Source organism: Carcharodon carcharias, chromosome 4 (assembly GCF_017639515.1).
Source record: "Carcharodon carcharias isolate sCarCar2 chromosome 4, sCarCar2.pri, whole genome shotgun sequence".
In the NCBI taxonomy this organism is placed as follows: Eukaryota; Metazoa; Chordata; class Chondrichthyes; order Lamniformes; family Lamnidae; genus Carcharodon; species Carcharodon carcharias.
In genome coordinates, this window is record NC_054470.1 from 14,071,437 (window position 1) to 14,084,197 (window position 12,761).

At 44.6% G+C, this 12,761-nt stretch overlaps 1 non-coding gene across 1 annotated transcript; it reads left to right on the forward strand.

Moving 5' to 3' along the window:
• Positions 1–3,384: 3,384 nt before the first annotated feature.
• LOC121277573 lies at positions 3,385–3,503 on the forward strand. Its single transcript, XR_005942932.1, has one exon. It is a non-coding gene; the product is annotated as a 5S ribosomal RNA (ribosomal RNA).
• Positions 3,504–12,761: the final 9,258 nt, after the last annotated feature.

A 12,761-nucleotide genomic window follows, 5' to 3' on the forward strand; every position in this document is an offset into this window, starting at 1 on the left:
GGATGAGTGCCACCAGTGCCTTGCTACCGAACTTTGGGGTACAGCGCTTGTCTCTTCTTGGGACCATTACGGTGCTTGCCATGACAATTCTTGGGCTGCAGATGCGTGCAAGGGTGATGTTTTAATATGGTGCCTGGAAATATGAGCCAATGAGGTAATGTTGGGGCAGACGAATCCCAGTCCACCCCGCCACTAGATACAGCATGCTGCATGCTTATGCATACATAATAAGCTAAAAAGCATACAATCTGGTGCGGCAACCCGCCACACGAACTGGCGGGAGCCATGCTGTCTTCCTCGCCCACCACCACATTCAGTCTCCAGTATGGAAAATTCCGCTCATTGTCTTTGCTACAATTAATAACTCTAATCACATACTCCACAGTCTCAGTATAAAGAAAGGTTTCTCCTGCTCTTTGTCCTAAATCCTTTGCAGACAAGAAAAAAGGAAATAATTTGCATCTATATAGTACCTTTCATGATCTCAGGATGTTCAAGTAAAATACTTTTGAAATGTAGACACAACGTAATGTAAAAAATCCAAAAACCAATTTGCAAATCATAAGGGCAATAAATAAGCAGATCATCTGTCTTTTTTATGTGTTGGTTGAGGGATAAATGTTGACCTGGTCCTCTGATGAATTCCCTTGCTCTTCTTCAAAAAGTGGAATGGGATCGTTTACATCCACTTGGGAGGACAGACAATACCTAGATTCAAAAGATGATGCCTCTGACAATGTACACTCCGTCAGAATTGAGCTGACTTGTCAGGCTAGATTTTGTGTGCAATCTCAGTTGGAGTTGAACTCACATAGCTCCTAATTCAAAGGTGAGAGAGCTACCAGTAAGCCAAGGCTGACACCCCAGTCCACCTGTGGCTTCTGGTTCTGCTCAACCAGCGTCAACTGCTGGAAAGTCTATTTCTATACACTCATTCCCTCGTAATTTTAAATATTACCATCAAATCACCTGTAATTGGCTCAGATCTAAGAAAACAGCCTTACTTTTCAAGTGTTTCATTATCTTCGTATTTAGTCATACCAGGCAGCGTTCAAGCGAATCTGCAATGACCCCCTCTGCAACCTTCTCCTTTTATGTGAAGCCAAAAGCTGTATGCAGTGCTTCAATCAAAGTCTTAGTGAAACTTAATACCGATTCACCATTATACCTTGACTTTGATATTGTGTAACACTTATCATAAAACACAATGGCCTGAATTTTTATAAGAGCAACATATTGCGGATGCTGGAAATCTGAAACAAAAGCAGAAAATGCTGGAAAAACTCAGCAGGTCTAACAGAATCTGTGGAGAGAAAAACAGAGAGTTAACGCTTCAAGTCTGTATGACTCTTCTTCAGAGCTCTGAAGAAGAGCCATGCGAACTTGAAATGTTAACTCTGTTTTTCTCTCTCCACAGGTGCTGTTGGACCTGAGCTTTTCCAGCATTTTCTGTTTCTGTGTGACCTGAATTTTTCTCTCTGCCATGCATGATTGGCGGGCCCGGGAGCAGCTGGGATACAGGCTCCTGTCCGCGATCAGCTCCCGACTGCGATTTAATTGGCCAGCCAGCATGAAACGCGGGCTGAAAAGATCAGTACTGCCGTGGTGGGGGGGGCCAGGAAGAGGGCGGACGAAGATGTCACTGCGGGTGGGTGAGCACTTCGAAAGAGCTGCTTGCAGGCAGTCCGCGGCCTCAGGGAGCTGCAGACCTGCAAATAATTAAATGAAGCAGCGAAAGCCTGCGAAAAGTATCCATGCATCATAATCAAGCACCTGGAAAGCATGCATCATAAAAATTCCGTCCCCAGGTATTTCTTTATTTTATTTGCTAATGGAGATTTCATCCCGCGCTTAGATGAGGTGTCATCAAAAATGTGAAGGTCACCTGGCTGATTTGCCTGCCTGCCAATGGCCACAAAAAATTGCAAACAATTGCGCCGTTAGCGGGCTTAATTGTCGGTGGACGTGCTTCTGACTTTTGTGCGTGCCCACCGGGCGAAATATTGCGAGTGTGCAATGATGCCAGGACACTTGCCTGACGTCATCTCACACGATTTTGCACCTGATCGGGTTGGGCCCGCACCCGCCTGCAGAACTTAAAATTCTGCCCAACATTTGCTCGGGTACGTTTTCACAGATGATAAATACCCTCTGATCCCTCAGGTTGGTGGTCAGTATTTATTTTGGAGCCTTTTCACAATGAGCGTCAACAGGATAATTGTGCATGTGGTGAGTGGGAAAGGAGGCTATCACTGCAGAGCCTGCTGCTTTCATCACTTTATGTTCAGCCTGAAGCACTTTAAATAGTGGTCCTTGCTTAGAAAACTTAAGCAGAATTTTCTTTCCTGACCTATGAATACCATGACCAATTTCAGCACCCTGAATCCTGCCTTGGTTGAGATTAGGAAATTAAGTATAACTGAAAGATTAAACATGGAAGTTCAGGATCTGTATAGCTCAGCTGTTGACTGGATAAATTCAATAGACCTTTGGAGAAACAAGATATCCATTCTTCTTGTGTGAATTCAGGCTGTGAATATTGATAAGTTATTCAACGATGTGAGGGATCAATAGCTGAGTCTGATTCTGTCTTCATCTGACATCAAATACACATTTTTTAATAGAGCCATTGGAAAGCAATTGAGAGTCGGAACCACTAATGGCTCATTCCCCACCCCAGCTCTTAAACCAGAGATAATTAAACCCTCACTGCTGCTCCAACTGATATCAACTAATCAGCACTGACTTTACTGGTTTGAATGGCAAGCACCACATTTTGTAGTGAATTTACCTTAAAAATACTTTATGGAGTGGTTCTAGATTCTAATCCAGTTCAATCTGACTATACGTCTCTAGCTGACAAGGGTTCTCTTTGGAATGAGTTTGGATAACATCATCTGAGTTCCTCATTAGGAGAGGTTAATTGCACAAAATGTTCTATTATTTACCATTAAAGAATATAGCTGAGAATTTGAATATTGCAGTTATGGTGCATTGTTAAGGCAGAATAGAAAGAGCTTTAGCAGTATTTTGGCCATGCCAAGCCTGATCTGAAATGCTTGTTACTGGGTACAGAAAGTAAAAAAAAGTATTCCACTCCCTAGGACTAGTATTTGAAAAATTTACCAAAATGAATTGATGAATTTTTTTCTTTAATTGGAGTTTGGAAGCTCCACAGAATTGGACTGAACATTTAAATTAAATAGTTTTAACGAAGGTCATTGCCTGAAACATTGGATGGAATTTAACTAACCCAGGGCGGATGGGCTTAGAGGCAGAGGACTGGTAATCTGGCAGGGGGACTCATTGGAACAAAATCCCAACTTGTTCCTCCCACTGGTCAATCATCCTGGAGGTAGTCAAGTAGCAGGATCAAGAGTGCACGCCTATGGCCATACTAGTCTGAAAAAGCCCGATCTCGTCTGATCTCGGAAGCTAAGCAGACTCAGGCCTGGTTAGTACTTGGATGGGAGACTGCCTGGGAATACCAGGTGCAGTAGGCTTTTGGCTTGGCCTAAATAGCCAAGTGGTTATGGTACTGGGTTTGTAACCCCAAGATCAAGAGTTCAAATCTCACAATGGCAAACTATGAAACAATGTAACTTCATCTGAAACAGATGGAAACAGGTTTACTCAAAAGAGTATCAAGAGTGCACATAGCGGCAAAGGGCAAGCAATTGAGCTTGTTAAAAGCCTAACTATCTCCTATTTTGAGATGCATTTTAAATTTTACTGGGGGTGTACAGGATTTGGGAAGATTCAGTGGCTCACCAGCTTTATAGAGGTGAGAGCTCTGTGGCAGGTGAGTGGTGACTGGAGGTGGAAGCCATTGAGAGCAGCTGCATTGCAATAAAGAGAGAGCGGGAAGCATTAAAACACAGAAGTAATGACCTGAAGGTACTGCAAAGAGGGCACACATCGGAGGCAGACTATTGGAAGGATGTCCCCGAGGTGCAACTCAAGCGTGAAGAGTTGGGGATTGAGAGGCTTTGAGACGTGAGTGCTTAAATGAGAAATGGGTTTGGATACTCAGATTTTTTGAGTACTCCAGTGAGGAGAAGAGAAGAAAAGAATGAGAAAGAGGGGTGCAGGTACAGAGTGTTGCAACACCCAGAGAAGTAGCAGGGTCATGAGAATAAAAGGGGATGTGAACGAGGAGGGCACAGAGACCACAAATGTAGATTCATGCAGAAGGTGCGATTCGGCTGAATGCATTTACCAACTAAGACTCTGCTTCATGGAGCTGTCAGAGTATTCGGTCTCTGCGAAGACTGCATCTGTCCAGGCAGGTGAAGTTGGAGCTGCACACAATGCTGAAGGAGGAGTTGAGATCAGTGGGATGTGGCGACCATCTATTGGCTATGCAGTAAAGGTCACCAAGGCCTTCAACGTTTACACTTTAAGATCAGGGATCTCCAGGGATCCTCTGGAGGCATCTATGGCCCAGTCAGCAGCCCATTGCTGCATCAAGTTATGGATGCCTTGAACCAGAGGGCAGGCCTAAACATACAGTTTGGGGGAGGTGGTGGCATAGTGGTGTTGTCACTGGGCTGGTATTCCAGACACTCAGGATAATGCTCTGGGGACCTGGATTCGAATCCCACCACGGCAGATGATGAAATTTGAATTCAATAAAAATCTGGAATTAAAAGTCTGATGATGACCATGAAACCATTGTCATTTGGATGTTGATTGGGGATTCAGCAATGGTAATGCCATTGAACGTCAGGGGAGATGGTTAAATTTTCTCTTGTTGGAGATGGCCGTTGCCTGGTGTGGTGTGACTGTTGCTTGCCACTTATAAGCCCAAACCTGAGCATTGTCCAGGTTTTGCTGTAAATGAACACAGACTGCTTCAGTATTGGACGAGTCGTGAATGGTGCAGAACATAGTGCAATCACCAGCAAACATCCCCACTTCTGATATTATTATGAAGGGAAGGCCATTGATGAAATAGCTTAGGTCATTGGGCCTAGGACACTACCTTGAGGAACTCCTGCAGCGATTTCCTGGAACTGAGATGATTGACCTCCAACAGCCACAACTACATTCCTTAATGATAGTGATATGATGCCAACTAGTGGAGAGTTTTCTCCTGATTCAGATTGACTTAAGTTTTGCTAGTGCTCCTTCATGCCACACTTGGTCAAATGCTGCCTTGATGTCAAGGGCAGTCACTCTCACCTCACCTCTGGAGTTCAGCTCTTTTGTCCATGTTTGGACCAAGGCTGTCATGAGGTCAGGAGCTGAGTGGCCCTGGCAGAACCCAAACTGAGCATCAGTGAGCAGGTTATTTCCGGGCAAGTGCTATGTAGTACTGTCGATGACCCCTTCCATCACTTCACTGATGATTGAGAGGGGACTGAAGGGGCAATAGTTGGCCAGGTTGGATTTGTCCTGCTTTTTGTGTACAGGACATACCATCTATCATAAGGTCAGATGTGGGGATGTTTGCTGATGATTGCACAATGTTCAGCACCATTTGTGATGACTCTTATACTGAAGCAGCCCATGTCCAAATGCAGCAAGACTTGGACAATATCCAGGCTTGTGCTGACAAGTGGCAAATAACATTTGTGCCGCACAAGTGTCAGGCAATGACCATCTCCAACAAGAGAGAATCCAACCGTCGCCCCTTGATGTTCAATGGCATTACCATAACTGATTCCCTCACTATCAACATCCTGGAGGTTACCATTGACCAGAAACTGAACTTGACTAGCCGTATAAATACTGTGGCTATAAGAGCAGTTCAGAGGCTAGAAATCGTGTGACATGTAGCCCACCTCCTGACTCCCCAAAGCCTGTCCACCATCTACAAGGCACAAGTCAGGAATGTGATGGAATACTCCACACTTTCCTGGATGAGACCAGCTCCCACAATACTCAAGACACTTGACACCATCCAGGACAAAGCAGCCCACTTGATCGGCACCACATCCACAAACATTCATTCCCTCCACCACCGATGCGCAGTAGCAGCAGTATGTACCATCTACAAGATGAACTGCAGGAATTCACCAAGGCTTCTGAGACAGCACCTTCCAAACCCATGACCACTACCATCTAGAAGAGCAAGGGCAGTAGATAGATGGGAACACCACCACCTGGAATGGCCTATCCATCATCATCCTGACTTGGAAATATATTGCCTTCACTGTTGCTGGGTAAAAATCTTGGAACTTTTTTTCTAACAACACTGTGGGTGTACCTACACCACATGGATTGCAGCAGTTCAACAAGGCAGCTCACCACCACCTTCTCAAGAGCAACTAGGGATGGGCAATAAATGCTGGCCCAGCCAGCGAAGCCCACATCCCGTGAATGAATTTTTAAAAAAATTCCACATCGTCAGGTAGCTGCCAGTGTTGTAGCTACACTGAATAGCTTGGCTAGGGATGTAGCTAATTCTGGAGCACAAGTCTTCAGTACTATTACTGGAATGTTGCCACAGCCCATACCCTTTACAGGATCCAGTACCTTCAGCTGCTTCTTGATATAACATGGAGAGAATCGAAATGTCTGAAGACGATCATCTGTGATGCTGAGGACCTCTGGAGGAGGGCGTGATGGATCATCCACTTGGCACTTTTGGCTGAAGATCGTTGCAAATGCTTCAGCCTTATCTTTTGCACTGGGCTCCTCCATCATTGAGGATGGGGATATTTGCGCAGCCTCCTCCTCCAGTGAGTTGTTTTAATTGTCCACTACCATTCACACCTGAATGTGGCGGGGCTGCAGATCCATTGGTTGTGGAATCACTTAGCTCTGTCTGTTGCATGCTGCTTCCACTGTTTAGCGTGCAAGTAGTCCTGAGTTGTAGCTTCACCAGGTTGGCAGCTCATTTTTAGGTATGCCTGGATCGGCTCCTGACATGCCTATAAAAACAAAAAAACCGCGGATGCTGGAAATCCAAAACAAAAACAGAATTACCTGGAAAAACTCAGCAGGTCTGGCAGCATCGGTGGAGAAGAAAAGAGTTGGCGTTTCGAGTCCTCATGACCCTTCGACAGAACTTGAGTATAGGTGGATGTTAACACGTCAAGATTTCACAATTAAAAAGTAACAAATGACTAAAAGCGCCAATGACTAAACACTATTTTCTTTTCACCTATTTACATTATTTTAAAATATTTTTAAATCCTTTATGCTCCCCCCACCCCCACTTGAGCTATACCTTGAGTGCCTTACCATCCATTCTTAATTAGCACGTTCATTTAGATAATATCACCAACTTTAACACCTATGTGTTCTTTTGTTCTGTTGTTTGTGACATCTTTTGATGATCTGCTTCTATCACTGCTTGTTTGTCCCTACAACCACACCAACCCCATCCACTTCTCTCTCTCTCTCTCTCTCTCTCTCTCCACCCCTTCCCCGCCCCCCCCACACACACACACACACACACACACACACACACACACACACACACCTTAAACCAGCTTATATTTCACCCCTTGGACTCGCTCAAGTTCTGTCGAAGGGTCATGAGGACTCGAAACATCAACTCTTTTCTTCTCCTGACATGCCTCCCTGCACTCTTCAATCAACCAGGTTTGATCCCCTGACTTGATGGCACTGGTGGAATGGGGGATAGGCCAGGCCATCAGGCTGCAGATTGTGGTTGAATACAATTCTCCTATGGCTGATGCCCACTGTGCCTCATGGATGCTCAGTTTTGAGTTGCTAGGCCTCGTCTAAATCTATCCCATTTAGCATGGTGGTAATGCCACATGTTCAAGAGTATCCTCAATGTGAAGATGGGACTTTGAATCCATAAGGACGGTGTAATGGTCACTCACCAATCCTGTCATAGACAGATGCATCTGTGATAGGTTGATTGGTGAGGACAACTTCAAGTAGGTTTTTCTCTTGTTCCCTCATCTCCCTTTCCCTCACCACCTACTGCGAACCCAGCTGAGTACTCAGCCAGCTTGGTCAGTAGTGGTGTTGGACATTGAAGTTGCTCACACAGAAGATATTCTGTGCCCTGTCCACCCTCAGTGCATCTTAACATGGAGCAGTACTGATTCATGATCTAAGGATGGGGTTGCAGTAGGTGGTATCCAGCAGGAGGTTTCCTTGCTCCTGTTTGATCTGATGCCATGAGACTTCGTGGGGTTCGGAGTCAATGTTGAGGACTCCCCAGGCATCTCCCTCCTGACTGTATAATCACTGTGCTGCCACCTCTGTTGGGTCTGTACTGCTGGTGGGACAAGACATACCCAGGGATGGTGATGGTGGTGTCTGGGACACTGTCTGTAAGGTATGATTCTGTGCGTAAGACTATATCAGACGATGGGATAGTTCTCTGAATTTTGGCACAAGCCCCCAGATGTTAGTAAGGAGGACTTTGCAGGGTTGGCAGGGCTGTGTGTGCCTTTGTCACTTCCTGTACCTAGGTCAATGCTTGCTGGCCCATCTGTTTTCATTTCTTTCATTCCTTTGACTTTTGTGTAGCAGTTTTGGACAGCTGAGTGGCTCTGCTAGGCCATTTCAGATGACAATTAATAGTCACATTGCTGTGAGTCTGGGGTTGCATGGAGGCCAGACCAGGTAAGGATGGCAGATTTCCTTCCCTAAAGGACATTCGTAAACCAGATGTGTTTTTATGACAATCAACAATGGTTTTGTGGTCAGGATTACTGAGACCAACATTCAATTCCAGATTTTTATTAATTGAATTTAAATTCCACCAGCTGCCTTGGGGGATTTGAATCCACGTCTCCAGAGCATTAGCTTTAGCTCTGAAGAAGAGTCCAATGAACTTGAAACATTAACTCTGTTTCTGTCTCCACAAATGCTACCAGACTTGCTGAGTTTTACTAGCATTTTCTGTTTTTATTCCCCAGAACATTAGCCTGGGTGTCTGGATGATTAGTCCAATGACATTAGCATTATGACACTGCCTCCCCATGATCTTTGGTGCCTCATCTTCCATGTAATCTGTGAGAAAGCCAAGAGTAATGTTAGGGTGAAGTGCTTTCCACCAACTCCCCCTGCCATTTTTTCATTTGGAGTTCATTGTGTTCATCACTGGCCATAGATGCGCCATTGATAGTGCGAGTCAGAAGGCTTCGTTATTGCTACCATCCTGTTATTCACTCTCTGTGGGCTCCACATTTACTTGACTCTCAGTGACAAGTTGCCATGCTGAAACCCTTCCTAGCTCTATTGCCGCCTCCTCCATTGACGTCAATACAGCTAGCAATTAAAATCTGCCTCCCTGGCATTGTGAGCTCACTTCCCCTGCAAACACAGACCTGCACTATGTCAGCTGTCTCTATAGCCCAGCTGCAATAGTCAGTCTGTTCTAGTTTCAAGATCCAGCATTATGCCAATGGGCTGCTTGCTGCCATTCAATATTGGCAACGTAGCGGTCAATCCTGAATGATCATGGGCTCTGCTGTAAGGCTACTATGCATTTTGCTGTGAATGCGGGTTCCTGGGTTGCCCATGCCAGGGTTGTTAGCCTTTTCTCAATTTTCATTGGCACCTTTTGTGACACTTAGGTCTGTGAGCTTGCTATTATGAATTCCATTCACCTTGCCAGACCACAAGAGCTCATGGACATTGTTTACAGCATTGAAGCAATGTCTGTGTGACCACAGCATGGCTATTGGCTTATTCTGTGACTTCCAACCATGTCTTTTTGGTGAAACTAGCTGGCCTCTTCCTCCTATTAAGCACCTCTTTCTGTACACTTGACTCCTAGAGGAGCACCTCCAAGAAGGCATCATTAAACCTTGGGACCACCTCTCCTCTAACTGCAGCCATTCCTTTCGAGCCTTGTTTGTTAGCCTCCCTTCCAGTTGTTTTCATTTGATCTGAGTGCTGCCTTCCATTTAAATATGGCACTTAGATTTCAGATGCCAAGAGTTCCTCCTACCTGCCACCCGTTACTGGCCACCTCCTACATCTGTTGGCTGTTTATTGTACGTAAATGGCAAAATTCCTTTTCTGCTGTCCATACATTCGGCCACGCGATCTGATTTGGATACCCACGTCGGTACTTGGTTTGTGTAACATTCAGCCCATTAACTTTGCTTCTTTCTCCACAGATGCTGTCTGACCAGCTGACTTTTTTCCAGCATTTACTGTCTTTCTTTCAGTTTAATAAAGTGGCCGAATTACTTTGAAACTTGACTGTCTTCTGCTTTGTATATTTACTTTATGCGTGAAATTGACATTAATTATGGAAATAAGTTCCATGCTAAGAAATCTTCGTGGTTCTGTATCTTTTACAGTCATAACTTTGAGCTGAATCAATGCAGCAAATTCAGTTAAGTACTTAAAAATCATTATTCTATTTCTAAAGAAGGAAACGCAAAATTGAGAAAGCACCAAACCGGACAAAAGAGGAGATACAAAAAATGAGAGCTAAACTTGTTTCAACCCAGTCTGGTAAGTGACCTTCTATAGCAGGAAAGGATACTAATGTTTATCAATTATCTTAAAAACTATTCTATTTGAGATAGAATGTGGCATAATTTCGAAGTGCAGCAATTTATTTCATGAATTAAAGATCACAAGATCAGATGAATCAATTTTTCATTGATTATTTCATGCTACCGTATTTATGTATTTTTATCATTCTCTTTACATCACCTATTTCTTATCTTTCACCTTTATGTTCCTCAGTTTGCCATGAGTGCCATCCCAGGTAAATGCCTTGTTTCATTTTTACTACTTAATTTCAAGGGTTAGTATACAATCTGCTCTCAAACATGCCTCAATACGAGATACACGTAAGTTTAGAATGAGGAAGCATTTAGACTGGGATATGTCAGATGAGAGGTCAAAATTCCAAACTCTGAAGCAGGAACCCAATTCCGCTCGAACCATTTCCGCCAACTCCAGCATGATGCCACCACCAAATACATCTTCCCTTCACCCCGCCCGCCCCATTGGCTTTCTGTAGGGATGGTTCCCTCTGGGAGCCCCTGGTCCACTCCTCCATCACCCCCGACACCTCAACCCCCTCCTACGACACCTTCCCATGCAATCGCAGAAGGTATATCACTTGCCCCTTTACTTCCTCCCTCTTCACCACCTGAGGGCCCAAACACTCCTTTCAGGTGAAGCAGTGCTTCACTTGCACTTCCCTCAATTTGGTCTACTACATTCGCTGCTCCCAATGTGGTCTCCTCTACATTGGAGAGACCAAACGCAGACTAGATGACCGTTTTGCGGAACACCTCTGGTCCATCCACAAGCATGACCCAGACCTTCCTGTCGCTTGCCATTTCAACACTCCACCCTGCTCTCATGCCCACATGTCCGTCCTTGGCCTCCTGCAATGTTCCAGTGAAGCTCAACGCAAACTGGAGGAACAGCACCTCATCTTCCGATTAGGCACTTTACAGCCATCCTGACTTAACATTGAGTTCAACAATTTCAGACCATGAACTCTCCCCTCCATCGCCACCCTTTTTTGATCCGCTCTTTTTCTCTATATTCATTTTTATTTTTAAAATTTTATTTATTTATTTATTTCCCCCCTTACTTTCATTATTATTATTTTCTAAATTTATTTCCATTTTTATTTATTGTTTTATCCCCAGCTTTTAGCCTTTTCAATCTTTTTTCCCACTGCCGTCCCCTCCCCCCACCCCACCCCCACTAGGGCCATCTATCACTTTCCAGAGTGCTGACCCTGGCCCTGCCATTATCCACCCTTTATGTCATCATTAGCAGCTCTTTTAGCCAGTACCACTACTATTAACAACCCTTTGACCTTTTGTTTATGATATCTTTCGCCATCCCTCCTTTGCCTCCACCTATCGCTGGCCTTCTATCCAGCTTCACCCATTCCACCCCCCCCTTAAATAGTATATATTTCACCACATCTATACATCCCTTTAGCTCTGAAGAAGTCATACGGACTCGAAACATTAACTCTGTCTTTCTCTCCACAGATGCTGTGAGACCTGCTGAGTTTTTCCAGCATTTTTGTTTTGGTTTCAGATTTCCAGCATCTGCAGTATTTTGCCTTTATCCCCTTGAGCCTACCCACTTCTGGTTTTATCAGAGGTGGGACAAGGGCTGGGTGACCAATTTGCTATCGGGAGGTGAATTGGTCACCTCAATATCACATTTTGACAGTCAATAAACTTTAAGCTCATGTTTATTGGGTTTTCGAGGTCATGAACCTGAAAGGAAGCAAGAAGCCATGCGGTAAGTGCATTTATGCCATTGCTTTTGGAGCAGGAGGAGCAGGAGAGTGTTTCTTCCAGATCCAGTCAACTAAACAGTATACATCCTGCTTTCCCCTTCTAACCTTGCTATCTCACCCCGTGCCCCCTGCCGACCCCCTCACCGAACTGGCCGCTCTTTGGTTGCGTCTATGTGCTATAGGCTTCCCTGCCTGACAGATACCAACCTGTCATTTAGGCTGCCCCTGAGGAAGTAACTGACAGGAAAAAGTTTATAGGAGCCCTGCAGTTAATAGCTATAGGATGTTCGGGAAACCCATTCTTCCAGGTTAACTTACCTCAGAACTGGAATGGAACACATCGCTGGACTAAAATCCAGGCCTCCCAGGTTTAGCTGTCTACTTCTCTGTGATGGAGCAGCTTTTTAAAAGAAAATCACTGACAAGGCAGGCATCCCAATTTGCTTTTGAGAAGGTGGTGGTTGCTGATTTTTTCCTGTAGTTTTTCAATGTAGTGCAGTGTTTTGATTAACATATCACTGAATATGTATATAGTTAAAATTACATTATCACCACAGGAAGTCATGTGAGGCAGCATGTGATACAG